Source organism: Grus americana, chromosome 7 (assembly GCF_028858705.1).
Source record: "Grus americana isolate bGruAme1 chromosome 7, bGruAme1.mat, whole genome shotgun sequence".
NCBI lineage: Eukaryota > Metazoa > Chordata > Aves > Gruiformes > Gruidae > Grus > Grus americana.
The window spans coordinates 14,116,181-14,143,653 of NC_072858.1; the positions used below are offsets into that span (position 1 = coordinate 14,116,181).

At 46.3% G+C, this 27,473-nt stretch overlaps 1 protein-coding gene and 1 long non-coding RNA gene across 5 annotated transcripts in view; one reads left to right on the plus strand and one right to left on the minus strand.

Moving 5' to 3' along the window:
* SH3PXD2A (SH3 and PX domains 2A) overlaps positions 1-27,473 on the plus strand; it is a 268,737-nt gene that overhangs the window by 141,724 nt on the left and 99,540 nt on the right. The window lies entirely within an intron of this gene.
* On the minus strand, positions 22,428-27,304 carry LOC129208787 (uncharacterized). Its single transcript, XR_008577894.1, has 3 exons — positions 26,843-27,304; positions 24,013-25,442; positions 22,428-23,011 (listed from the first exon to the last, which is right to left on the minus strand). It is a non-coding gene; the product is annotated as an uncharacterized LOC129208787 (long non-coding RNA).

Consider the following 27,473-nt stretch of genomic DNA (forward strand, 5'->3'; position numbering starts at 1 on the left):
AGTTGCATTGCTGATGGGAATTCTACCCAGGGTTTCTGCGCTTCAGAATGTGAGGCCTGAACAGAGCCCAGGTTGTGTGACAGCATGTAGAACTGGGGGACACTTTGAACAAATTCAGTGTTTTAAGTATCTGTAAAATTAACAGAATAGGCTAAATTCATCCAACCTGCCTGAAAATAATGGGCTTTACTGGGAGCCCACCTGGCTATTTGGCTCCCTCAGGGCTTGGAGGTTCTGGCAGGGCAAGTGCCAAATGCGTGGAAAGTGCCGTTATTGTCATAGAGTTTGTTAGCAGCTTCCTTTCGCCTGCAATATCTGTCTGCACCGATCACCATTGCTGCCGAGTAGGCACTGTACTTATTTCTTGAGTGTGTCTGAGAGCAAGGGACTAGATGTAGGAGAAGTGGCACAGAGACGGCTTTTTGCTGGAATAACCCATGGCTTCCCTTTCCCTGCCCCTCCATCAAACAGCCTCAGTGTATGAAGCTGAAACCTGAAGCCAGGAGGGACATGCTGCTGTTTCAGTCACTCAGGCTCCCATCAGTCCTGTGTGAAGGCAGGAGTGAAGGCAAGCATGCAATGTATCCCTAGAAGCCGTTTCCAGTTGCTATTGGGCTGCTTAAAGCCATTTATTCTTTTATTATCATTGGAAGAGGTTCATCCCTAGCCACTCATTTCTGCCTGCTTCTTCCTTCTCCCCACTGGGGTTTCTCCCCCGGCTGCCCATGTGAGCAGTAATGGCAATGTTAATTTGCTGCTCTGCAGGGCAGAGAGGACAGGAGGGAGCATCAGGGGATGCAGGGCATCCACTTTGTGGGGAGATGTGCCTGGAGAGGAGCTCTCAAAGTGGAGGGAAGCTCTTTTTGCCAGCAGAGTCCTTCTGTGTCAAGCGCAGGCGGCTCTGGGGCTCCCACCTCGTCCCCTCTCGCTCTGGATGTTGAATCAGCTGTTTGTGTGGTCCCGTGCAGTGCAGGGGACAAACCTTCTGGCAGAAGGATGGGGAAAAGGAACAAATAAAGGATTTATAGCAGGGTTGGTTGGTTTGTTTGCAAGCAGCCTGCTGGAGGCTTGTGCTCATGAGGCAAACCAAACCACTGGAGCAGCTCTTTGGTTCTCCCTGTCAGCGCTTTGCTGGCAAATCCCACCACAGGTGTCGGGGGCCAGCTAGGAAGAGGGTGGCAGGGGCAGCCTGCTCCTGCGTGCCTCCTTCCTCTGCACGTCCCAGGGCTGCGACCTCCCGAACCTGCAGGGAGAGGGGAGGAAGGTGGGAAATGGGGTGACAAGAACAAACTTCCTGCAGCAGAGCCGAGTGTGAGGCATGGTTATCACAAGAGAACAGCCTTGATGGAGGCAGCTGGAGGGGAGCCCATCCTGCTTTCCTGAACCCCTGCCCAGCTCGCCTTGCAGCTCACCTGCAGCACAGGAGCCTCACTGACTCCGGGCATGTGGCCCTGCCAGCTTTGCCTGCAGATGCCCACACACCCCAGAAAGACAAGGGATCGTGGCTTGGCAACACTGAGGGAAACGGTGTCCAAGCCACATGAGAGGGAGAGGCAAGTTAGCACCAGGCTGCCTGGGAGCACGGCTGCCCACGGAGCAGGTCCTGCTGCTGCAGGTATTGTGTTGGGAAAGCTGAGCCGTGCCTGCTGGGGAGCTTGTCGGGCCGTGTGGGCTATGGCAGCAGCTTCGCCTCCTGCCTGGGTTCTGTCTGCCACACACCAGCCAGGTTTCAGCTCACAGCAGCGTCTTCGGCAAGACCTCGCTCACCGGAGGCCAACGCATAGGGTTGCCTCTACATAAATTTCATCTCAACACACTTAACTCTTCATTCATGTCTCCAGGTTGAAGTGGAAGGAGATGGGGGGCGTAAGCACGTGTCCCGTTGCCCCCCCTAACTGAGGGGCAGGTTACGTGGGAGCTGGGAAGCAAACTTTGTGAGGCTGCAAGTTCCCACCGAAGGCAGAGCAGTCCCTGCATCACACGGTCCGTGTCTCTAGTCTAGGGTTGGACTCCCAAAAGCTGCCTTAGCTCTAAACGTGGAGCACAGTGTGGCAGCAATCTCAGCGTAAGAGTGGCAGTGCCTGGGCCACCTGGGCACGGGGGAGGTGGCATTGCCTGCCCTCCACTGCTCCCCAAGTCTGCAGAGCTATGGATTGTCCATAGATCCTCTCCTCTGAACCTTGCTGGCTGAAGATGGCTCTTGAATGTGAGGGCTGTAGTGGTTACTGAACTAATACCACTTGAAGGCAAATGCCATGATATCTAGCATGACTTGGCTGCTGCCATTGGGTCCCCCCTTGTCTCTTACTGCCTTTTTTTTATTGTCCTCTCTTTCCAACTGCTATTCTTATCATTGGTGACAAAACCCGTTTGGTCTTCTCGCAGATCCAGTGTAGGGCCACCCATGGCACCACTTGTCAGCCTTGGGTGGGCCAAGGTGTCTTCCAGTGTCAGGAGAGGGCTGATCTTATGAATGCTGCTGCTGGGAGGACTCGTGAGGAGGGCAGCATGAATTTCAAGAGGGTGATGGCTGGGTTCTTGGAGATGAAGTGGATCTTTCATGCCAGCAGGAGGACTCACTAGCAGGGAGAGAGCAGTATCCTTTCCCAGCCTTGCACAAGCTCTTTCGGTGTCCCGTCCTTTGTCCTTGCAGACCGCATTGAGACTGCAGTGAAATAAAGTTGGTGTCTGGTGTCTCCTTCCCATCACTGGTGTCTGTTTTACAAAGAGCTTCCCCCGGGAGAGGCCACGTAACTCCGACATCCCGTTCCTCACTAGCAATGGCTGTCACAGCAGACCAAGCTCCCAGCGGGCCAGGCAGGGCTTCACCTGCCCAGTGTCCTTCCCCTCCCGGAAAGCCAGGAGAAGGACTTCTCAGCACTCTTCATCATGCTGGAGGGTAGCCAGGGACGTTAACAGGCACAGCTACCCCAGTCCATAAAATGCTCTGTGTTCCACATTGCCCCAGAGAGCAGATTTCTGGCTGGGTTTCACACAAAACTTATCCGAAAGTCCATTACATGTCAAAAACTACTTGATACAGGGAATAATATTTTGTTCTTCTGTGCATGTGTATGTACATATAGATGTGTACATTCCTTCTACCACAGCCATAGCTCACCATCCCTATGTCTGACTTTCTGTTTGAAAATGAATGGCAATACTTTAACTTCACGGGCAACCTGCAGATCAGTTGGGCCAAAAAACCTTGCTAACGAGACATGCAAGCTTAAAGTTTTTAAGGTTTGCCCTTGGTGGTTTTTGCGGAACTCTCCTACCCTCTCTCAAAGCCATGTTTGCTGCACAGCTTGTTGCAGCCTTTATAAATAGCTCCACTTGATGACAAGGGGTCGGGCATGGGAAGGCCCTGTGTTACAGGCTCTGCAGGCAGCTGCTGCCACATCGTGGGGAGATGATGCTTTACATGCATTTACTGCGCAGCAAAAGGCACAAGCTGAGCTGGAAAAAAATGCCTTTGGCTTGTGTAGATGTTGGATGCGGCGGCGTGTGCGTTCTGCTCTCTGGGGAGGTGCCCTGCCTCACCCCCTTGCCATGCTTGTCTGGCAAAGCTGACTTTCTCTTGGCTCTTGCATCTCGGAGAGCAGGAATTCCTCTAGACAACAGTGGGAAAGCTGTGACATGTTGCTATGAACAGATATGAAATAGCTTTTCCACCTGGCTTCTTATTAGGTGTTACAGCCCTATCTTTTTCCGTTGGTCTTATGATAGTCATTTTTTTGTATTTAATAATGTTGCATCTAAGACTTGACGAGGGAATGGGAAAGAAGCAGACTTGAAGTCTTGGACATTAATACTAAGAACTCCAGAACCACACCTGGACCAGACATTTGTAAGCATATGGAAGAGATTGAAGATTATCTAATTGTCTCTTTAATACTCCATACTGGACTGAATCATCTCCCCAGGCCCGGGAAGCTGTGCTGATCACCAGGCTCTGCTTGCTCCAGCTTCACTGAGCTAGAGAGCTGACTTGGAAGAGGAAACCTTTCTCACCCCCAGCTTTGGCTGTGCCGGGGCACTCGGCTGGGTTTCAGTGTGGAAGGTGTCACTGGCTTGCTTGCGTTTTTGGCTGTGAAAGTTGGAGTGACAGCTCTTCTTGTGGCCAAATTTTGTGCGTGATCCTGTTAGGGGAGTTGTCAGCACCTAATCTGCATGTTTGCTGTCATCCAAATAGCATTGCCAGTGCATTGCATGTGCAGCCTGACACACTGTATATTAATCCAGGTTCTGGCTGGCTTGCTTGACCCAGGAAGGATTAAACCCCACCCAACATCTGCTGAGGCTCCCTTGGGCTGCTGCTTTTCACACTGATGCTCCTCAGCAAAGCTCAGAGAAGGTCTTTCGCTCCACAGCTTCCCAGGCACAACTCTTCCCTAGGTGGCAGAGACTGTCCCTGCTTGCCCTGTATGCTTCCCACCCCTCCCTCCCAGTCCTTATGGGATCCGGCAGCCAGCAGCTGATCACCTCCTAGCCAGGCTGGTATTCCCTGCCAGGCCTGGCTCCTGCCCTGCAGTGATCAACAGCTCTCCAAGGTGCTCCCTTTAACCCAGAGCAGGGAGCAAGTTGGAACCGCAAAGCCTTTTAAAAATGATGGAACAAGGACAAATTTCCAATCAAAGCCCTCCAAGTGGTGCTCTGAAGGAAAATAGCTCTTCATTTGCAGGAGAAATGGAAGGCTCAGGGAAGGGGTAGGAGTGGTGCAGAATAGAGATTTAAATGATCAAGTAAAGGAAAGAATGACTGCTCCCGGGGGAAGGGGAGAGGGGCCTGGGACCTCTTTAACCTGATTCAATCAAGCAGCTTCTGATGTTTTACAGTTGCATGCAACTGTCTGACCCAGAGCTGGGCAATTTGCAAGCCACAGAGTTATGAACTGTTGGTAAAATGGTCTTAAGAGGAAAATACATTTGCAATTACAAACTGAAAAACCTGAGCAACAGCTCTTGAGGTTTTAGAGCCACGTCCAGCTGCTGTTGGGAGACGCATGGTCTCTGCCCTTCTCATGGCCTCCCACCGGTCAGCAGCACCCAGAGCAGTTCCTGGCTGAGCCCCCTTGGGCAGCAGCTGCCTTGGCCACTCGTGCCTCCTCGCAGAAGAGAAGCTGGGGCTGCAAGTCCTGGGCAGGGTGCATCCTTACTCTACACAGGTGGGTCAGTGACTTGGGAAGGGAGGAGAAGCTGGGAAGAGCCCCCAGTGATGGAGATGCTGACCCAGCCTTTGATGCTATGGGCTCTGATTTGAGCCAGCTGCCTGCAGTCCCCCATGCCTAGGAAGAGAAATTTCCTCAAAGCTTCTAAGAAGAGGCACCAGCCTCAGTCCAGTTACTCAAATCCATTAAATTTGTACTAACTGGTTTGTTCTCAGAAGTGCCAAGTATTCCCAGCTGTGGCAAGGACTCTCCTTGTTGCAGTGCCAGCTTCGAACAGGATGTGCTTGGGCTAATTGTTTCTGGATTTGGCCAAGTGGAGTTTTCTTTCTCTTCTGGGAAACTGCCTGCTTTTGTGCCCGTGGTATTTGCTGAGTGCTGACAAAACCCTCTTCCTTCACAATACTGCCTCCCTGCTTAAGGTGCTGTTCCCTGGAGATGCGCTTTTCCCCTTTCAAGGCGTTTGATGTATTTTCCCATGTTAGAAAATTCAAAAAGGCAGCATGTGAAGCTGGCTGGGGCCAGCGAGTGTTGCTGCGGGCAGCAGCTTTGATCCTTGGTGGGAGTTTTACAGTAAACTTGATCATGCATTTTTCATCATTTGCTCTGTGTGCACGTGTGTGTGCGCGCGTGCCTTGCAGGGGTACAGGCACTAATCCTGAAGCTGCACTCCGCACCAGGGTAAAACCCACTTGTAGTTCACAGCTGATCCAAATCCTTCGCATCTTCAGGGTAACTCTGCCTTGAGTTACCCTACATGAAATTTGACCCTGCCATCTAATAGCGAGGGAGCTGCTCCTGTCTTTAATCTTTTTGACAGTGCCTAGTCAGGGCTTTTTGAAGAATTTGTTGGTCTTTTTTTCCATATAAGCAGTAGTTTTCTTTATCTGGAGTTTTGTACTGCTATCTGACCCATTTACTTGCAAGCCTACAAGGAGGGCCTGAGTTGGAAGAAAGCTGGGTTTCTGATCCAAGTATGAGTCTTTCACTGTTAATTGTATTAGCATTCATAATTGTATGCACATTTCTAGACTGTCATGATTGCCACATCCTTTTAAAACATGGGGCAGGACATCAAAAGGGTTGTGCCTGCTCAGAGATCAGTAGAGAAGCAAGAAATTAAATTGCCTGATACCTTAAAAACCATGATGTGAGTTGTTTTGCCCCCATTATATCAAAAGTGACATAGGAAAAATAAGTCTCATTAGCCTTCAAGATGTAATTAGCAGGAAACAGGCTGTTTAATGGAGGCTTGAGGTGCCCTGCACCTGCCATCACCGTTGGGTGGGCAGGGGCTCTGCGTAGCCAGCACAGTGGGAGCCTCGTCGGACAAGGCTGCAGCAGGACTCATGGGATGAGTGGGCAGAAAGGAACAAGAAGTCCTGAATTCAGATTCTCTCTCTGCTTCAGATTTGCTTTACAGGAGCTCTTCACTTACTTGTGCATGGCTTAATCTGTATTTTAGCTCTCAGGTCACCTCCTGGTAGAGGATACCTTTGGCTGATGGGTAACACAGCAATTCCATGCTTTCTGATTCAGACTTTCCAAAATCTGACTTTCCAAACGTGACAGGGTAACGTCATCAAGTCTGTGCTTTGGAAATACATATTTTACTGTCACGAAATACATAGGCATACCTGCATGCTCCATCCCTGGTCCTGCCAGCTGGATGTATCTATATACATTTCTATTTTCAGGTATTGCCAGTTTTGCCATGACATGATCAAGCATATTGAGCTGAATACGTTTCACCAACAGACCTTTTGGAAGACAGATGATTTTTGCAGTTACAGAGCCCTGTTTGTCCAGGGATATTGGCAAAAGAGGTTGTCAGGGCAAGGGAAATGAAAGTGTTACCTGTAACAGAACTGCAAACCTTTTGGTTCCCAGAGTGCTTCCCATCCACTGAACCCAACGTGCCTTGTGCACGCTTTGTGCACAATGATGGATCGCATCTCACGGAGGCGACAGCAGGAACTTCTCAGTCCCAGCTGGAGAGTGTTTCTTCACAGCCCTATGCCATACCATGTAGACCTCATCTTTCACATAGGTGCTGTCACTTTTATTCTTTATCTGTGTAAATCCTGGCAGAGTGGGTCTTACTTCACAGAAGGTGCCTGCACCAGTGTTGCCACAGTGCCAGTAGGGATTAATCGTGCCTGGCCTCTGCCAGAGCGAGAAGCATCACCTCCGAGAGCTCCGGGAGGATGCTGGGCCCAGCGGATGCAGCCGGCAGAGGGAGTGCGGACCATTGCACGCTGTCTGCTTGTCTCCTATTAAATGCAGCGCCCTGCAAACCGGCCTCTTTCTTCCCTTCTCTCAGCAGACCGCTAAGTGGGAACAGAGGAACGCGATAACGGATTGTTTATTATGGAAACATGCCACTTTTAGTAGATTTACAAGCAGCTTTGTGGAGCTCCTGATCTCTCTGTATTTTTGTATTTAGTCCGTTACTCATCCTGGTACATCGTTGGTATATGTCTGACCACGGCTGTAAAAGATGCTAGAGGGGACATGATGGGGCCAAAGCATGGGAGATAGAAAGCAGCTGTCATGCGGCATTTCTTCCAGGGTTTTGAGGAGTAGCAGCAGGCTGTGTCAGCTCGGCAGTGACTGTTTCTCAGCGACTGACTTTACAGTCAGACTATTTTGTAGTTCCTTCAAGGCCCCGTGGTTTAGCGGCTGCACAGATGGTTGCACTGCGTTTAGAGCAAAGTGAAATAACACTAGTTCCTCCCATCCTCTGCTGTCTTACCCTGAGAAATTAGCAGCCTCTTTTGGGAGCTACTAGTCAAAATCCCAGATCTGAACACCTCCGGACTTTCAGCAAAGTTTGAAACCAGTTCAGGAGCTGAATTTCAAGTCTGCTTTTCCTGTGCCAAAACCCCCAGAGCTGAATACCTGGGAACTATGGAGGTGGGTTAACTCATGGACCAAATACACTCTGAGCTTTTCATTGTCTACCTCTAATGCATCAGCTCTCCCAAAATAATATGTCTAGCATGGTTCATACCACAATCGCTGCTGTAATCACCACTGAAACCTGGATAGGTTAGAAATCCATATGTGGATCTGCGTCTGGGTAAATTTGGCAGACAAAAAGCAGTTCTCAAAAGGCAATTTCTTCCTATCAAATCATCTGCCAATTTTAACAGTTTTGATTTATGCTTTTTAAGGTGACTGCGCTCTTTGCTGAAAGGGTTGAAGGCCATCTCCACTGGCGCTGTTATTGAATGAGCCATCTCAGGAGCAAGACTGGCTTCCAGATAACAGCGCAGCTGGGAGCTTATATCTTTTACATGTGAGGTTTCTCTGCCTGTCTCGTTGGTCTCCTGCACTTCCTTACCTCAAACAAGTGCTTCCAATTACAGAAAAGTGTATGTGACATACATCAGTCATGGTCAGGTTTTGTGCACTGTCGTTTTAAGTGTGTGCATGGGGGGGTGTGTTTAAAATTGCTGCATTTGTACTTGCTCGTTTACCCGCTGCTGCAACCTCTGGTAGAAAAGAAATTTGCCATTTCTCTAATGAAACTTTGGTTTCGCGGTTGGGTTGTTTTTTTCTTTTATTTGCCCCTGAGAGAGGCAATTAATTAGGCCAATTGGAAGTATATGAGGGCTGTTTTGCACAGGGAAAATTAGAGCAGGTAAGCAATTCTTGGAGTTGCTTGGACAGAGTAAGAGATGGATGAGAGGGTAGTTAGATTAGTTAGACTGGCTGACCGAAGCATAAGCTGAATGTAGCAGTCTGGAAAGTAGATCATCTTTCTGAAAGGCACAAGGAAGAAAAATAATGGCTCCAGATTCATCCCCTGTGTAATTCTTTTGAAGTTGGTGGCTTGCACCAGGATGATTTAACCCCATTAATTTTAATGGGTCACTGCAGTGTCCCAAGAGTTGCTTTTTGCTCTGCTCTGTTCTAGGGCAGAGATAAAGCACAGCCTCAGCGTCTGGGCTTGAACCCAAGCGTGGTGTCCCCATAGGGCTGGCTTGGGCCCATCCACGTTGTGGCTGACTCCAGTTGGAGAGGGAAAAGGAGGCAGGAGATGATGATGTGTCTGAGCCCCCATCCCACGACAGCTGGGTGCTGCCAGGACTTTGTCGTGAGCGATAACCTGCCAGAAAAGTGATATCTGGTCTGAAAACCAAGAGCAGCCAGGCTAAGAGTGCTCACTGGAGTTAACACCAACTCTTGCCCTGCTGCGGGTCTGCTGATCCAAAGCGATTAACATGTGGAGACATGGAGGTGTGGAGCAGTGTGTCAAAAAAAGGAGCCTGAAATCGAGCAGAAACCATCACCAGATGAGCCCCAGTGGGACTCAGTGGGCAGAGAGCGAAGGTCAGTGCCCTCCATGCACGACAGGGACTCAGGGGCTATTGCCGGGGACAGGAATAAAGCGCGTTTACCGCCTATCAATCAAAGCAAGCCGGTCGTAGCAGGAGTCAGCCACACATAGTTAAAAAGCCCATGTATCACAGCAGGGAAAATTCAATCTACTGCCAGGAGGGGGGATGCGTGTTTGTCACCGGTTGTCAAACAGCTGAAGACGTGGCAGCAAACACAGCTGTGGTGCTCGGGCAGAAATAGCGATTGTGCCCCAACGTTGTCAGGCAGCAGCATGTCATGTGCTGTGCTCAGCCCCTGCTCCTCGGGGACCTCAGAGCCCACCATGTGCCTCAGCTCTCCGTTTCCTGCATGCCTCTCCTTGTGTGCCTTGCTCCTCAGGGACATTTGTAGGAAAATAGGATTACTGTCCTGTTTTGAGGGTTGCACAGCTTTCACCTGACTCCCTGTCCTCTCATTTTGCAATCATTTGCAAGTCATGTTGAAGTATTTACCAGACAATGGGAAATGAGCCACAAGGAGCAGATGGACCATAATGAAATGAAGTGCTAAATCTTCATGCAAATGTTCTTAGTAATAGGGAGGAGAGGGAAGCCCAGTTTAATGAAGGTTGGGTGTAAAGTCAGCCCTAAGCAGCCTGCTTTTGTCAAGGCATCGGCTTCTCTTTAGCATCTTGCAGAAGGAAGGGAAGACAAGCATCACTGTGGCTCTGGACATTTATCTCTTGACAGACTTGACAGGACTGTGCAGGGTCCAGGGAGAGGGTGCAGACATGGATCCCAGTAGGGAAGGACGTACCATGTGTTGCAATAAAAGTTGCTCAGTAAATTCAGTGGCTTAACTTCTTCTGATACCTCCATCTAATCTTGTTGGTCTATAGTCTTCTCCTAATCCCATATTGTATGGCAAACTCTGCTAATCACTTCATAGCTGAAGCAGATCAGAAAATCCATCTGGATTGGCAAACTGATCTGTAAAATAATTTATGAAATAGAGATGCATCTGGCCTTGAATTATATCTTCTGCAAAAGCAGAAGGGAGGGGAGCTTAGCTCTGAATAGAAGAGATTTTTCTTGCAAGCATGTGGGCCCTCAAAAGACCATGTCTGCTGGTACCCAACATATCACAGTACAACATTTACATGTGAATTCACCCTATGCATGTCTCTCGGAGGGAGAAGTGTCAAATCCAGAGGGTGAAACTCACTTCACTGAAGCCCAAGATATGGCTGCAATTCACCCCAAGGGCTGGAACGAGTGCTGCTGCTGCTCTGCAGTGCCCAGGGAGGAATTTTGACCATGCCTGTGCAAAGACAGGTGGAAGAGTCCCAGCAAAACCTCATTTCTCTGTCGGGTTATTTTAAGTAACCACAGCAATTCCCTTCACATCTCAGAGGGCTGTCTGCATGGTCCTTGTGCAGCCTCTTCAAGGGTAGCATGGTCTGGTGGTGTGAGGGAGTCCAAGTGCTGCAGGATTCTCCAGGAAATGAAGCCTTTTCCGTAGCGAATGAAGTGACTGAAAAGTGCAGGTGCTGCTGAAATCCTGCCTGCGTGTCCTGATCCATGAGCAGTGTCACCAGCTGCAATGTGTTAGTATGGTTCGCTACCACACCTCTGAGCTCCTGTGATCGCATCCTCAGAGCATCCTACCTATGGATAATCCGGCATAATTTCCCCAGATTATGTAGCTAATAATTTTAAGTAATGAGGCACTCTGAAAAAATTGTAAACTTTATTGAACGAAGGAGATGCTAAATATGCTGAGAAAAGTATTCATTACAACTCACACTCTGCTCAACGTTAAATGTGAACAGACTGCAGCAGGTGTGAAGGGATGTGATACAGGCTTGAAAACCCTGGAGCGAGCCGAGGGAAGGCCTGTGAGAAGAAGAGGAAAATGCAACATGATGATGAAATGCAAATATTTCTGCGACTGTGTTTAAGTGCAGGATCGGGGGCCATCCAGCTGTCCGTTGGCTGCTTTCAGCCAAAAGACAACAGAAGGCAATGGATGATCTCACCCCGCTCCTCTTAAATTGACAAATCTCCTCCTCAGTTGCTTAACTATCAGTTTTTCTAAGGTTATTCTTCACCAGCTGTTTGGCAAAGCCTGATGTGGGCTGAACGTTCTCTTCTCTCCTCTCGCTGCTTCCTCATATCGCAGGAAACCACTCGGGTGGTTCAGATGGCCGTGGATGGGAGGTAGGACAGCCCAGACATATTTCAGAGGTTTAAAGTGTGTCGGCAGAAAAACCCTCAGCATGAGGCCAGGTTTTGGGAGGATAGTGCTGACGTATAGCTTGCGGGGATCAAAGCCCAGGAGAAGCTCAAACAGGGCTGTCTTTGAAACGCTGGATCCTGCAGATATAATGTGGTGGTTTTATCTGACCTGTGAACATCTCTGACAAGGCATCAGGTCATTAGTCTTGTGCTTGTTATTGTAACATTTGCTGGAATGAAACACTGGCATTTTTAAATCACAGCTATCAAAGCGTATCATAAATTGTAAGCAGTTTCTTTTCCTTTGTTTGAGTATATCCCCGTGCCAAATCATTTGGTGCTCATTATCTTCTAAATTGGGCATGACATTACAAGTGAAAAGCTGTGACTGAGCATAAAATAATTATTTTTCTAAAAAATAGAGCTGCAAAAAAAATGTCTATTTCCTAAAAAAGTGAATAGAAAGTGACCCCTACTTCTTAAAACAGTTCTGCTTCCAGCCTCTGATAATAACTGTGTGTTCAACTCCTGAAGTGCTTTTTGTAAAGTGGAATTTAAAAGACTGTCGCTCAAAAGTATATATATATACTGTGCAGTTACTCCCACCCACAACCTGATTTTCTTGCTTCTAAGAGTAGTGACACATTTTTAAGACGACCAGTGTATTTTTAAACTCATGCTAAGACACGAGATGAAGGTCAGGCAATTGAATGTGAGTCTTTGAGGGACCAAGAAATTAGACCCCAGCCTCCACTCTTCCTTTGTGACTTTGGGTCAGGAGCTCTTTGCTCAGCTTTCTTCTTGTGAAATGCTGTGGCAGCTTGTCCCTGTCTCTGAGGAGAGAGATCCACCCAAGTTTCTGGGTGCTCAACCGTGAAGATAACATGGCCATGGTTGCACTAGCAACTGGATGCTCTGAGGTCTTTCAGGTAGGGTCTGTTCCCAGCCTGAACTGCAGTTTTCCTCCTGAGATGTTCCTGACTTTAAGCATTGAGCAAAACTGCACCTGGACACACATTTGCAGCTCTCTTGTCATCGTTGCTGTTATTTTTTCAAGTCCTCTTTGGGAGACAGACTTTGTTGGGAGCTGGTGGTGAGCCGTGGCCCTGGGACATGCGCTCAGTGGGGACCATCTCTGTGCATGTCCCCGTGCCATGTGCTCCAGGAGGTCGGCTGCTTTCATGGCTTCCTTGCCTGCCCTCTGAAGACCCTCTAGGCGGGCGAAGGAGGGATCAGGGACAGGGTATAATGTTTGCATTTTGGACTGTTTCTCCACTGGTTAGAGCAGTTCTGGGGTTTCTGGAGCATGAGGTGGCGTGCAGACTCTGAGGGAGCGAGGGCAGACAGGTGGCCAAAAATCACTAGCCTTCATTCTCCTTCCTTCTGTCAGATTTGTTTTGATACACACAGGGCTCTAAAATTTTCACGACATTGTTTTAACAGTGTTTCTTCTTGGTTAAAACCAGGACACTTTACCTTTTCTGTGTCTTTACTGAGAAGAAGGTCTTGATATCATTGTCACAGCAAACAAATGAAGCAACTTACTCCCTACCACAAAACCTTGCATTCTTCAGCATAAAACAAAGACACATAAATAACCAGCATAGAGGATGTGCCCGGCCTCTAATGTATGTGGAGTTCACTCTTCCAGACCCTTGGTTTCTTCTGAACAGTGATTTAGAAGGAAAAGCTTTTATCTAATCATGAGGTAGGTCTCTGCACAGCTCCCCAGGCACCACTAATGGATGGGATGTACAGCAGACCTTGAAGGTTTTTTATTCTAGCTGGGTAAGATGGAGAGCTGAGTCTCTGGCGTTGCACACGCTATTGCTAGGTAGGTCAGGGTTGGGTTTTGTGCAGGGCCCCGGTTGTTCATGTAGCGATCAGAGTGATTTTGCATTACAGCGAGGTGTGTGTTATAAGGAGGGGAGGGAGGCAATCAGCCGCGGAGGGGACGGCAGGACGGGGCCAGAAGCAGTGAGGCCAGGACAGGCACGTAGCTGGTGGCAGAGAGGCAGCAGATGCAAAGCAGAAGGTTCCAGGAATTAGCTTCGGTCCCAGAGGATGACTTTGGAAGAAATCATTAATAAGTAGGTTATTGGCATCAGGACACTCTATTTCACGTTCAGATTCATGATCCCTACTGCTGCATCTTGTGGCTGGTGAGCCCAGATCCCAGTTTTGAATCTTGCAGTATTTTACAGCAGTGAGAGATTATTCAAAATAGCCCTGAATTCAAACTCAGTCAGTACTGGGAGCTAAGAGCAATGCAGACCTTTTCATTTCACATTTACAGTTGTTTTTATGCAGCATGATTGTAGTATAGTATGATATCCAGTGTATCTGCTTGGCTGGACACTGCAGTGTGGACTTCAGGATACACAAATCTCCCCAGGACCTCAGGGATGCTCTGGTCATCCTGTGGTAGATACAGCTCTGCGGGGATGAGCTCACCGCCAGGCAGAGCACGGCATGCCCCGATAGGAAAGGCAATGTTCCTGCTGAGGCTGTGGATTCTTATTGTCCAGCTTCTGGCATTTTAGGTAACAAAGGAAGAAAATAGTGCACAAAAGCCGATTGCAGGGCACGACATTTGCAGAACCTCGTTGATATTCTGCACTTCTGAATTGCTGAGTGAGTGAGATCAACAGCCTAAGAGGAGGGGGCGTAATTCCTGACAATTGATTACATTTTCGCTTCGCCCACATCTGATATCTATATATCAGATGTGGGCGAAGCGAAAATGTAATCAATTGTCTATATCCGATAACGTGAACAGTTACAGCAGTAATAAGCTACCAATGGCCATTTAGCTTTGCAAACATAGAGATCCTTCATCTTACAGACCAGAAATACCCCCCGAATCAGTGTTCATTTTGAAGGAACCAGTAATTTCTCCTTTAGCTGAATTAAAAGGTCTTATTCTGTAACCAGCTGAATGGATGGAAATAATTAAATTAATTCATTATGCCTCTTCACTTTTATGAACCTAGAACATGGAAAAAGATAGTGGAAATACCACACCCACACCCACACACACCCTTTAGAGATGTAAGAGGTGAATTAAAAGTTAATGTCTGGATTGAGAATTGGACAGGAGTTACATAAAAGGAACAAGGAGAAATTTACTGTTTTCTGCAGGAGCAGGTCTGAAAAACATCCAAATTTGTATCTGAACTGGACTTTTGGTCCATTCAGACATTGCACTGTTTTGTCGTGTGTGATGGCACTTCTGTGCCTTCATGTCTACGATCTGTATATGTTTTAAATGCATATATGTATATATGATATTTTCTTATATTTTCCAGAGTTAATATTTAATGCTAGTCACCTTAGAAAGTCAGCTGATTTGAGGTGTTTTGGGGCAAGTACATAGGCATATATTTGAGGTCAACATGATTTTTTTTTTATTTGCCCTTTTAATTAAGTAAGGCTCAAAAGGAAGTATTAGTATGGATCCGTACGTGTACGAGCAAAAACATCTTCTGCCTCTGCAAAGTGAGTTTTAAGTTCAGTATTATAATCTATAAGTATGTGATCAAGTACCAACTGAGCAAAATGTACTAGAAGTTTTGATAATTTTGAGTACGGGTCTATAAAACTTAGGATATATCTGTCCATCTCTAGTCTCAGGAATCTTATACTGGTTCAGTCTGAAATAGCTGTGCTATTTTCTTTGTTTCCTTCCCAAAATGAACTGAGCACTGAGACTGAAACAATCTCTTACATCATCTTGAAGTATAGGGCTTTTTTTAAATTATTATTTCATACCCACAGTATGAAAAATAGCATCGCCATTCATTCATGGGGTGCTCAATAAATCCTTGTTCAGTGGGTCTGGTACTTCCAAGGATGGAGTATTCAGGAAACTTGGTGATGCTTCTTTGCAAATGCCACGTAATTTAGCTCTTTAATCTTTTGGGGAGCAGAGAAGAATGGGAGCCATTATCAGAGATGGGTATTTGAAAGGGGTTATGGTCATTACCTTAAAAAGTAACCCTAGTGTTTGAAAGGTTTTATTTTTGGGAAGTTGTCTCTATTTTTCTCGCTTAATTGGTGCCTGTCAGTGATAATTTGGAATCATATAATGAATCCCAACAGTTATATTGGGCAAGACAAGCTCAAGACTTCTTTTTTCTTTTATGTTTTAGTGTAAAAATCACAGAGGATATTTTAAGACTGCCTGATGCTAGTAGGTAATCAGGGAAGACAAGTCTGCTTTTAGTAGTTGCCAATCCAGCAAAATTTACTAGATGCATTTATTTACTAGATATGTTTTGGAGTTTTACAGTTTCTGAAAAAGCTCAGTTCAAAGGACAATGATTAGAAAAATTTCCTGGAGTTCATGAACTCACAGTAGATCTTACATGCAGTGATTTATGTCTCTGACTAGTAGAGAACCCGATGACTTGAAAGATATATCCATGTGCCGCTTTGTAGAAACAGGCAGGAAACAATTCCAAGGTATATAAAATTGGTGTCTTATAGAGAACAACTTTACTTTTTAGTATGCTGAAAAGACATTTGATGTTGCAAGACAGTTAACTGAGGACATGCTGCTGAGGCAGACTTGGGAAGCGGCAGTGTTTTAATCTCGCTGCTCTATCTGAAGGAAACGTAATGAGGAAAGGAAAGACTACAGTCACCAGATGAAGAAGTGGGAGTTCATACTGTGGGCTTGATCTTGTCTTCCCATGTGCATCTTAAGTTTTTGCCTCTCCTGGAAAATTATTTACCATTTTTAGGGCCATATGCACAACAGATGATTTTAAAAAGTCGGGAGAGAGATCTACCACTAAAAGGGGATGTAAAACTAGCTAGGGCAATGGGGTATTTAGCAGTGCAAAGTAAGTACAGATGCAATAGCCATCTGCTGTCTATGCACACTGCGGTCTTAATCTTTTAGGTCCTACTGCCCTTGGACATGTAGCAGGAGCAGCAAGACAGAAAGGTCCAAGCAGCATGTTGCTAAAAAGCCAGATGAGTATGCAGAAGTGTTAGACACTGTAAGAACAGCACCAGAAAGGAATGCAAAATTGTAAAATACCAAGCATCTGGCACCATCTCCTTTATATTGGGAACTTGGAGATCTAGAGGGCCCATGTCTGGGAATGCCTGTAACTCATTTCTTACTTTGCTAATTTAGAGCCTTTAAAATGTCAAAAATGCCAGTGGCAACCTAGGAATTCCCTGTGCAAGCCCCTGCCGTGTGGGCTGGTGCCAGTGCTTGTGCCATGTGCTGGGACGGGCTGCGGGGAGTCCCGAGCAGCAACGCTGAGATCCGGTGCCCATTGTGGGGTGGTTTTGAGGCTGGTACAGAGCAAAGGAGAGCGTTTGGGGGGAGGCTGTGAGTGGGTATCCTCGCAGCTTGGGCAGTCAAAAGGAGAAGGGCAGGCAGGAGGCTCTTCTTTGCCTTCCTCGTGGGCTCCCTCCAGGGTCCCATTCCTGTGGAACTCCCCAGGGCTCGGCGTCACTAGCCCCTGCAGATTTGCCATGGGGAAACTGTGCTTACAGGTGGGACGCAGTTGATGAGGGTACGTGAGTCGGAAGGGATTGCTTGTGCCGAGGGCTTTCCCGCAAGCAGGAGGGGAGAGCAGGAGGAAGGCGGCCCAGACTGCTGTCGTGTGGGTCACTGCTCCTTTCTCGGGTCCCTCTGCCCCAAGATGAGGAGTGAGAAAAAATGGGATAAAAAATAGTTGGATATTTTTGTTGTGCTTCTGTTACTTGTTTGGCAAAGGGGAGGTAAAGGGGTGATCTAACAGCAAGCTACAGCTTCTTGAACGGCGGTTACAAAGATGTTGGAGTCAAACTCTTGCTGGTAGTGGCAAACAATGCAAACAGGAGCAATGGCCACAAACTGGTGTGGGAGATTCAAACTGGACAATAAAAGAAACTTCACAGAAAATAGTTCCTTATTTCCCTAGTAGTTACCGTCATTATTTTCTCTAGCAAATGGAAATGAGAGAGAAGAGTTGATGTGCTCTTTGAGATCCTTTATTTCAGGGATTCATCAATTTTGGGGATTCATCAATGTTTGCTCAGCAACACCATAAGCAAAGCAGCAGCAGTGGTTGTAGCACTTACGATGGCTGGCAATACCCCTCCTGGCCATAGGCACTTTGCAGTGGTTCCTGTCCTTCTACGGGCATCAGCCCCTGCTGTGAAGAGACCTTCTCTAACCTGTGCCTGGGGCTGGCTGGATGGCGTTGGCAGGTCGGGTCAGGCCATCAAAACTTTTGGGTTGCTGTTGCACCCCTGGCTTGCTGCGTGAGCTTGCTTAGTCACCATTGCTACATCCCTCATCTCTAAACTTGTGATGAGGTGACTCACTCTCATTGAATGCATGCTCGATTTTATTAGATAGTCATCAACATGTTTCATATGCTCTCTATTAAAGAATTGCATGTTTCCTTCCTTGAACATCTTCTGGAAACAGCTTAGGTAAACAGCTTAGACAGGGGAAGCTCAGTACCCTTTACCAAAAAACATATCCTATAGGTTGTGTCTTGTCAAGTACTGGATGCGGCATATGGAAGAATTGGGAATGATGAAGTATTTACTCAAATTGCCAGTTTCCGCTGCATTCAAGTCAGAGACACTGAAGGCACTGCAGCATTTATAACTGATTTCCTGAACAGTGTAGCAAATTGAGATGAGAGCCCTTTTCTTGTAACTCACATGTGCAACAGAAATCACTTAGCTGACATAAATCAGGGCTGAATTGCTTTTAAAGGCTCACAAAACATTTCTGAAAGAGACAGGATGAGGAAACCATTTTGCCACAGCAGAGTATGTCCCCATGATGAGTCCTATTAAAGCTTGATCAAAGAGCCTTATTGGCTTTTCATTAGAGCCTGGTTATGTATAGTTGAAATTCAGCAGTTGTTTCAACAGAACAGGCACAGAAATATGCGCAGGAGGTAAATTTAAGCAGGAATCTAGACCATCAAAGTATGTGATTAAGGACAACTTAATGTGCTGAGTAATGCAGCATGATTTGGGTGTAATTTATCCTAATCCAGTCTGATCTTTTACAGGATAATATATTATAAGGCCACAATTAGGTGAGACCAGGGCCCCATCTGGCCTCCTGTCTCCAACAGTGGCTTACAGCCAATACAAGAAACAAAGCAAATACAGAGTGAGCTTCCCTTGTGTATCCTCTCTGCTTCTGGCATTCAGCAGTTGTGGGACTTTTTGGGTCAAAGCATCCAGAGCATGGAGTACAATAGCCACCATTTATCCTTGCTTCATGAATTTATCTCATTGCTTTTTGAACCCATGCCTAGTTTTGGTGATTACAACGTCTAACACCAGTGAGTACCATGATTCAACTGTGTTGCATGCAGAAGCTCTTCTCTTAGTTTGATTTAAACTGTTGTGCTCCAACTATTCTTCCCGGTGCAGTAATTCAGTGGCAAAAGCCTTTTTGGACAAGCTATGTCTGGACCTGGAGTTGAGGCTTGGAAATGCGTAACTTGCAAGTTTTCTCCTCTTCCTTCTCTCTCTTGTTTTCCAAGGACTCTCTGGGATGAGAGTTTTGGGGGCGACACTGTTGGTCTCTGGTGGAGGTGGTGGTATCCTGCCTCCCGTGAACAGGCACAACTTGGTGCGCAGTGGGTGATGTCTCCTTTTGGGGAGGTTATCTGTGGGGGGCCACTGCCACTGTGGGATGGAGGAGACAGCGGCAGCACCATGCACGTAGCTTCAATCAAGTCAGTGCGAAACAGCAGAAGGAACATGTCCCTGGAAGGGGACAGCAAAGGGACTCTGCCTTTTCTTCTAATCACCATTTGGGCTGCAATTTAAAAACCCAGATGGGCCATGTGGTTGTCAATCAGAGGTTGGACCCAAATCTCCTATGGAAACTAGAATTTGAGGGGCCCACCCTCAAATCAGGAAGGGCTCAAAAGAAAATGAAGATTCAAAGCCTGTGCTGCGTTCTTAAGCTCTTAATCAGATTCGTATGATATACATGCAAGCTCATTAGCCCAGCTAGTTTATAAGTTACATGTAAATTTACGATTCTGATATTCAATTCTTAATTTGTAACTATGATTAGATGCATCTTTTAAACATATATTGTATCTATGTGTAGATGTGTGTAATAAAATCCAAAAGTGAAGAGCACAACTGGAAAAGCTGCACATGAGAATGATTAATTTTTATTACCTTGTTTTTATCACTCAGCATTTATGCTATAAAGGCTATAATAAAGTGACACATGCCTGGTCATTGTAAGACAGAGATAAATTGGCCTCCCCACAAGGGACAAGCAAGGTCAGGTTCGAAGGGGTGAAGAGCACTTCCACTCAGAGTTCTTGCTAAGGTAAATACATTTTTCTGTCCTGTGGAGAAATTTGCCATCTGAAGGAATAAACAGGGTAAAACAAAACCAGATGAGGTTGTGACTCTTAGGCAAGATCTTGTTTTTATACTTCTTTCCAGGAAAAAGCTTGCTATAAACATTCACGTTGTCTTTTTCAAGGCCGCTGAAGCCTTGCAGTAGAGGATCACATGGCATTAGCTCATTGCCCCAGTGTCCTGCAGCTTCCAGGTTGGGTCGAGCTGTCTCTCCCTGGTGCCGGAGAGACCAGGCTTTGCTGTCAGATCGCCCTGCCCCATATCTCACAGCCTGGTGAAATGCTGAATGTGTGATTCCAAAGCCCTGTCTTCCTCCAGGAGGATAATTTAATCATAAAAATATAATTGTGAAAAATTCAAGAGGGCAATTCTGCATTTCTTCAGCCTGAGCCAAATACTGAAGTTGCACTCCAGAGCCAAGTGATCAACTTCACTGTTGAGGAATCTTGGGACAGAAATCTGTGACATTCCCCAATCATTTATGGAAGGGGTGGGATGCCTTGAACCCATTTCTCATCCTTCTATACCCCTTTATACAAAAAAAAAAAAAAGAAATGGTAACAGCTGCCCCCAACCACTGTGGGTCTGCATGAGTCTGAGGTGGTCCATGGGGATAGCATTTGTCTCAGAGCGGTTTGCAGTCCCTGTACTTTGGAACTGGTGGCAGAGGTCAAGGTGTGCTGTGCGGGGCTAATCTCAAGGCTTCTCTGAATGCAGAGGAGAGGACACCAGCTTTCCTTGTCCTGCAGCTCCCCTTCATGATACAAATCCATGGATTCAGGTACAGGGAGCATTGCTGGAGAGGAGGTAGTGTCCATCTCCTTTCAACCTTGGCTTTTCTGTGCGAGCTATGGCTACTGGTGTAGGGGAGAGCTCTTCTGCACATATAGTAGAGTTTCCAGTGTTGTGCTTGGGAGTTTCTCAGAGAGAACTTGGGTTGACTTTCACTTTGTTGGGTTCAAGGGAGCTATCAGATAACTAAGGACCTCTACCTGGGTCCTGGTGAGCCAAAGTGGGCCATCAGTTGTTATGTGATGCAGGGAAAATCACCGCAGCCTAACCAGAAGTTAAAAAGCTCTGCTGTTTGTTCTGTGCCAGCATTACAGCCACGTTGTGAAGACAACAGAAAGGGAGCAGGAAGGCAAAATTCTCTCTTTTGTGTTGTCTCCTTTCGCTTAAGGAGCTGGTTGCCCAACAGTGGCTTACCCTTCTTAGCAGCAAGCAGAGACTGCTTCCAGCCAGCAAGAAGTGCTTGGGTTTGAAGTGAGGTCGTCAGATTTTCTTCTTGCCCCTTGAGTCCCTTTTGCTCGTGGCAAGGAATTCTGGAGTGTCGGGACCGCCACAATGGGGCCCTTTTTGACATGGCTGGAAAGCTCGACCTCTGCTCAGAAAGGACAGATTCATGTTCAAGAGGGTTCCACAATGCAACAATTTATATCAGGAAATAAGCAGAATATTTTCTAAAAAAAAAAAAAAAAAGGAAGAAAGCCTTCATCTGTTTATTTGGCTCGGGAAAGAGATCAGCTGTGCTTTTATGATTTTAGAGGATGGAATGCTGGAGGGGAAAAACATAGAGCTGTATGTATCCATGTGTTTGAGTTTGTCTTCCTGATGCATAGCATATAGAGTTAATTTTGCTTAATTACGTGTCATATGGGTCTCAGAGCTCTGTGGGAATGGTTAAACTTTTGCACTTTGCGTACCATGAATGCGAATTTTAACCCTGCACTCTCCATATAGCTCCCGTGTGTTTGTATAGTATTAAGGTGTTCGGGTGCTCCTCCAGCCACAGGCCTTGGTGACAGGTAGGCATCTAGTGACAGTTCTTGATCACACTTGATTTTGTGCCTTGTCTCAAATAGAAAATGTCAGTCTCGCTGTTGAGGAAAATCAGTTAGGAGAGTTTCAAGATGCAAATATATTCTCAAGGCTCAGGTTTCTGTACGTGTAAAGAGCAGTAGCAAAGTATTTTTGTATTGGTTTTCTTGAAAAACAGTCACAGAATCTGATAGCGATGCTAAGAAAAATAGTTTGTGAAAAAGCGGTCTTCATTACTGACTGCAAACCATATGAGCGTTGGGAAGGAGGGAGTGGACTTTCTTGTTAAAACATTTCTGTGCTTTTAATCTGCCTGGCAAATCATTGGCGATCAAATGATAATCCGAGCTGTTTGTTTGAAATGTCATGTATCTCCACCGCAGCCTGCCCACACCACTAGAGACTTTTAGGAATTAAGGAGCATGGGAACATAAACACCTACAATGTATTTAAACATGAATTAGCAAAAGCCAACAAATACAGAACAATTTTAATTTATGTATTAAAATACTCTAGAGGATACAGATTAACCTTAACATTACTCAGAGTTTGTCACTGTCTCGTCTCCTTTGGACAGCAAACACTGAGAAACAGACAGAAAGATGATTTATTCTCCCTTTAGCTTCTGTCTCGTCTGATGAAATGTCTGCTGTGCGGCTCCCCTGGCCGTGCTCCTCCGTGGGTCTGACAGCTCCTCATGCTTTGCAGGCACTGTTTTCTCTCACGGCTGAAACTCACGGTTGTCTGAAATCTTTGCTAAATGAGTTGAAGCCGAGCCTTCCTTTACTGACAGGCAGAGGCCCCAGGCTAAAAGGTGACGGATCTGGGAAAGGAGGAGTCCCACAGAGTGAGCTTGCTGGGTCTGCTGTCCCGTGGCAAAGGGGAGAAGCTTTTAAAAGAGCCTTTGCATCGCAGGTACCGCAGGGATGAGGTCCCCCGACTGAATACATCACCTCAGAGGGGGAGCAGGAGCCAAGTTGCAGCCTTGCAGCCTTGCAACCCAGCAGCTGATGCAGTGTTGCTCTGCAAACTTTGCTAGTTTCAGCAGGAGGTTTCTGCTCACTTGCTGGATCTCCATGGAGGATGCAGAAGAAACACTCTGGGCCAAATACAAATCAAATAGAATTAGAATTACAGCTAAAGAGATAGGCAGTCCATCACAGACACACCTAGTCACCTCCAGTATTCTCCTCCTCTTGGAACATTTCCTAGCCTTTATTGAGCGAATGTGAGGATACTCCTCATTTATTAAACAACTTTCCAATTGTGCCACTGCTTGTTTGTGTATATCTGTATTTAGATGAAAACACACACGCACACATCAATGTTTATTAACTCTAACTTGATACAGCTGCAAAGTCAGTCCCTAAAGAAAGTCTGTGCCATAAAACTTTTCCATAACATTGTTAATATAACCTTTGAAATTAAGTTAGATTGCAAGTGACATATAAATTCAATGACATAAGGTATTTTTATCTTTTACAAATTTCCAGACTGACTGTGGATAGCTTAATGTGCTAACAGAGCAATCAGCTCTATAGCAATGCTCGTGGTCTTCCTTTCACATTCATTGCTAGAAGTCGAATGAGTAACATTATCCTGGTGTAATACTGATGAGAAAGAAGATCCAGCCTCCCTCTCCTTTGTCAGCAAAGCAAGAAGAGTGCGTCCAGCTTGTGTGACGTGCTTGGCACCAGTGATATTTTAATATTGTTAGCAGCAGGAAATACTTTCCTCACCAGTACTGAGGTTCAGTGTTAGCTAAAGGTGGTGCCCCACAGGAAGACTTTAGACAAAATTGCTATCTTTTTATACAAAAAAGTCTAGAAATGTGCTATTTTTGTGAAAGGCGTTTGTTCGTGTATGGAGTGATCCTGGCTAATGAAGAAGGGACCTGCCAGAGCTATTCTTAGTTGCACCCGCTGGTTTCATTGCTATTCTTGTAGCTACAGCTGGAAGGGAAATTGGGATGGTGGTGTCTGTTCTTATATCAAAATGGAAGAAGAAGAATGGAAATGTGTATAAAGATATAAAGATAAAAAAAGCAAGAGCCGAAGAGAAAGCTTCCCTGTGTAGCTGCAGACATGACATTCATCATACCTTTCCTTGGAAGGGTTTTTCTTCTGCAAGGCCAGGTTTCTTGTCTGATTTAAGGGCTAGCAGTGTGCCAGGTGCAGTTTGTATTGCAGGAGAAGATCAAAGTTTCTACTTGGAAGTTGTTACAGTAAGAGAAACCATTAAATAATTTCCTTTATTATCTTGGAGACATAATCCCATACTTCAGCCTCACACTAAAGCTCCTCTGAAAACAGTGAGGCAAAGAAGTATTCACCTTATAGATCATCACTTGGGGGGGAGGGGAAAGACATCAATGAATCATATGTGAAATAACAGGACATAAAAAATAAATATGTGGTCAGGCAGGGCTCCTTGCTGCTGCTCTTGCAAAGCAGCAGCACTGGCTTTCTTCATTAGCAGAAGAGAGAAGAGTGTGCATACAAAGAGCGCTTTACCCAGCCAGAGAGATTATTTGCTATACCTTCTTTGTCTTCTATTTCAGCAGTGATTTTTTTCCCATCCTCGCTGGGAGGAACAAGTTTTGGCTTTCCGAGTTTCACTGGGGAAATGAGGATTTTATTTCAAGCTCCATTTTATTTGATACTGCTATGTCCTGATTTTATGAGTTAAATGTGGGTGTACAAAAAAGTGACAAGACAGGGAGATAGGGGGTACTTGGGGTACTTGGGCTTCATGAACTCCAAAATCAGAACCTGATAAAACTTGACTTTAAAACTTACAGAAAGAATAAATGAAAAGATGAAAATGTGCCCAACAGATTGATTGTTGGCTTTTTTTTTTTTTTTTGAGCGAGCCTCATGAGTTGGGAGGTGGTGATCATTCAAATAAATATTTTGTAATGATCATTTAATTTCTTCTGTAAGGATGACCTTGTGCTTAAGACTAGAAACTAAGACCAGAAGTTGTAGGTCCAATTGCCTTCAAGAGTTTGAATACACTCTGGATCCTCTGATGATGCTCTTTACCCTCCTGATGTCAAAAGGACATTGCTGAGACCTACTTGCTGCTTCATCCTCTTGTAGCTGATGCTAAATTGCTCAGCTGTGCACTTTGCAGTGACAGTGAGGGCTTTTTCCCTCTTCAGACTAACCTAAAGGTTTGTTTTCACCACGCACAAGCCACAAGAGAAGCGATGATGGGGTTCACTGGACCAGAGCTCCTGGCCTACATGAACGGTTACTGCCCTGTTGGCACCATGTTTGCCGTTGACCAGAAAGGTGGCTTGGCACATCATATCGAGGACAGTGCTCTGTGCTTGCAGTAGTGTTGTGATGCAAAACATGTCTGCCCACCACAGGGCTTGTGGGAGGAAACTTAAGGGCAGGTACACCTCCATAAATTATGTGCTTCTGCTGTGGAAGAGATGCCAGCCAGATGAGGAACTGAACAGAAAGAAAAAAAAAAAAGTGAAAAAATTCTTTATGGAGTTGTATCTCTTGTCATCCCATGATCTGCATGTAGAAAGAAAAAAACAGTTTCAAAATTTTGCTTTTTTTTTTAATCTCTACCTTCTTTAAATTGCATGGATGAGTCATGTTTTAAAATTGAAGAACAAGCCTCATTAAAACCTTACTGCAGTCACTCACACAAGCCCTAAAACCAGCTGGAGATTGGACTGAAAGATGTGGGAGAGCATCCAGAATGGGGGTTTGAATTCTGAGCTTTTTGTGGCGTTTGCCACTGTTGTGCAGCGAGAGCACAGCTAAATCATCTTCTGCTATACTTGCCAAACTTGGGTACCAACTTTCGCCTGATCTGATGGGCAAACACATTCAGCAACATCTTTATCCATTTTTGGTTGCTTATTAACCATATCAATCCATCAATACACCCATTTCTAATCGTGTAAATTGGGTGGGTTTTTTAAAGTGGCAAAAGGGAGTTGGGTTTTCTTTTGCAACTTCAATCAGGCTGAAAGCTCTTTTGCCTGTGTCTAATCCTGCTCGTCTTCACCCTTTTGGGTGTGCTCTGTTCACCTACGACCTCTCTTAGGATGCTTGTGGGGTGTCCCCAGTATGGCTGGCTGGCAGGAGATTGCCCTGGAAATGTGTGCTGAGGGCTTCCTGGCAAAGGCTGGAAGGATGGCTGTGTTTCTTTTCTAGGGATTGTGCATAGCTGCACCATCCTCCCAGGGTCCTCATGGGTGCTAACATTTGCAAGAGCTGGGCGCAGCCTTTTTGTACGACATAGAGGGAGGTAGGGAGGCAGCGTGCTGCAGAGGGAAATGCCAGCTGAACCCAGCTCCAAGCTGCAGTTCTGAGAAGTCCAGGAGCTTCGCTGCAGAAAGCCGGGACAGGCAGAAGGGATTGAAGTGATCATCAAGCATGCGCACAATGGAGATATTAAGTTAAAGCAAATTGCACACGTGGATCTCAGCAGGGTTTCACCTTCTCACCATTTAGCGCTGCCAGAAGAGAGGCAGCTCAGGGCAGGACCAAACACAGAATTTCACATGCCAAGAGAGCTGTACTGACAGCAACCGCAAAGCTCCAGGCTGGCATGGGAGCGGAACCGGTGCAGAGGACTACATTTTGGGGATTGTGCCCTCCCTGGCCCATTCTGAGGGATCTCTGTTTTGGGCACCATATAGCAGGCATTACATTTGCATATGATATCACTTCTGTAGAAGCAGCAGCCTATTCATTAGCAGTATCATCTTCACATCAAATACAACTGCAGACATGGCTGAGAAAACAACCATTTAATTGAAGTAGAAATGACACTGGAAAATTCGAAGAGGGTGCAAAAAACTCCCAAGTAGTTATTACTTACTGGAAGCAAATCCTAGATATTTAAGGCAATGGGATACACGCAAAGTGCTGGCAGAAACAGAATTTGTTGGTAGACATACCTCTGCCCTCAAGACACGTATTGTTTCTTCAGATGATCCCCCAAACTCTCTTGAGATTAAAAACACGGTTTGGGACAATCCTCCTCTGATTCCTCCAGTGTACGCAGCATGCTGCAAGTGACAAAATACCCACTCCTGACAGCCTGCCCCCCAAAAATTTAGAGGTTGCTGCCTGCCCCTCCGGTGGGATTCCTGCAAACACAGCCTGCCTCTGCGGTGGGTTCAGCTGGTGGTTTTCCCAATATTAACGCCGCCGGGTGCGGCGTGTGACGGTGCCGTGCCTGCACAGAGATGCCGTCTCTGCCCCATCTGTCATTGCCCGGGCTCCTGCCTGTGCAGACCATTTCAGAGCTGGGTCTGAGAGGCTCTGGAGAGCGCCTGGAGGAAGCACAGCCATAGCGAAGTATTTCTGTCCTTGGTTCTGCTTATCCCGAATCAGTTCTCACAGCTCCCTTCTGTAATTTCTTCCCACTTCTGTAGCAGCTGTCTGAGCTTTCAGCTGTTCTGCCACGACCAAAGGTGCCAGCACCCTTTAAATAACTACAGAAAAGTAAGGGTGCATTCCCCGTCCTGGAAGAAAGAAGAAAATTTGGGGTTTGGGGTTTTTTTTGCCTTGCGGAAGACAAGTGCT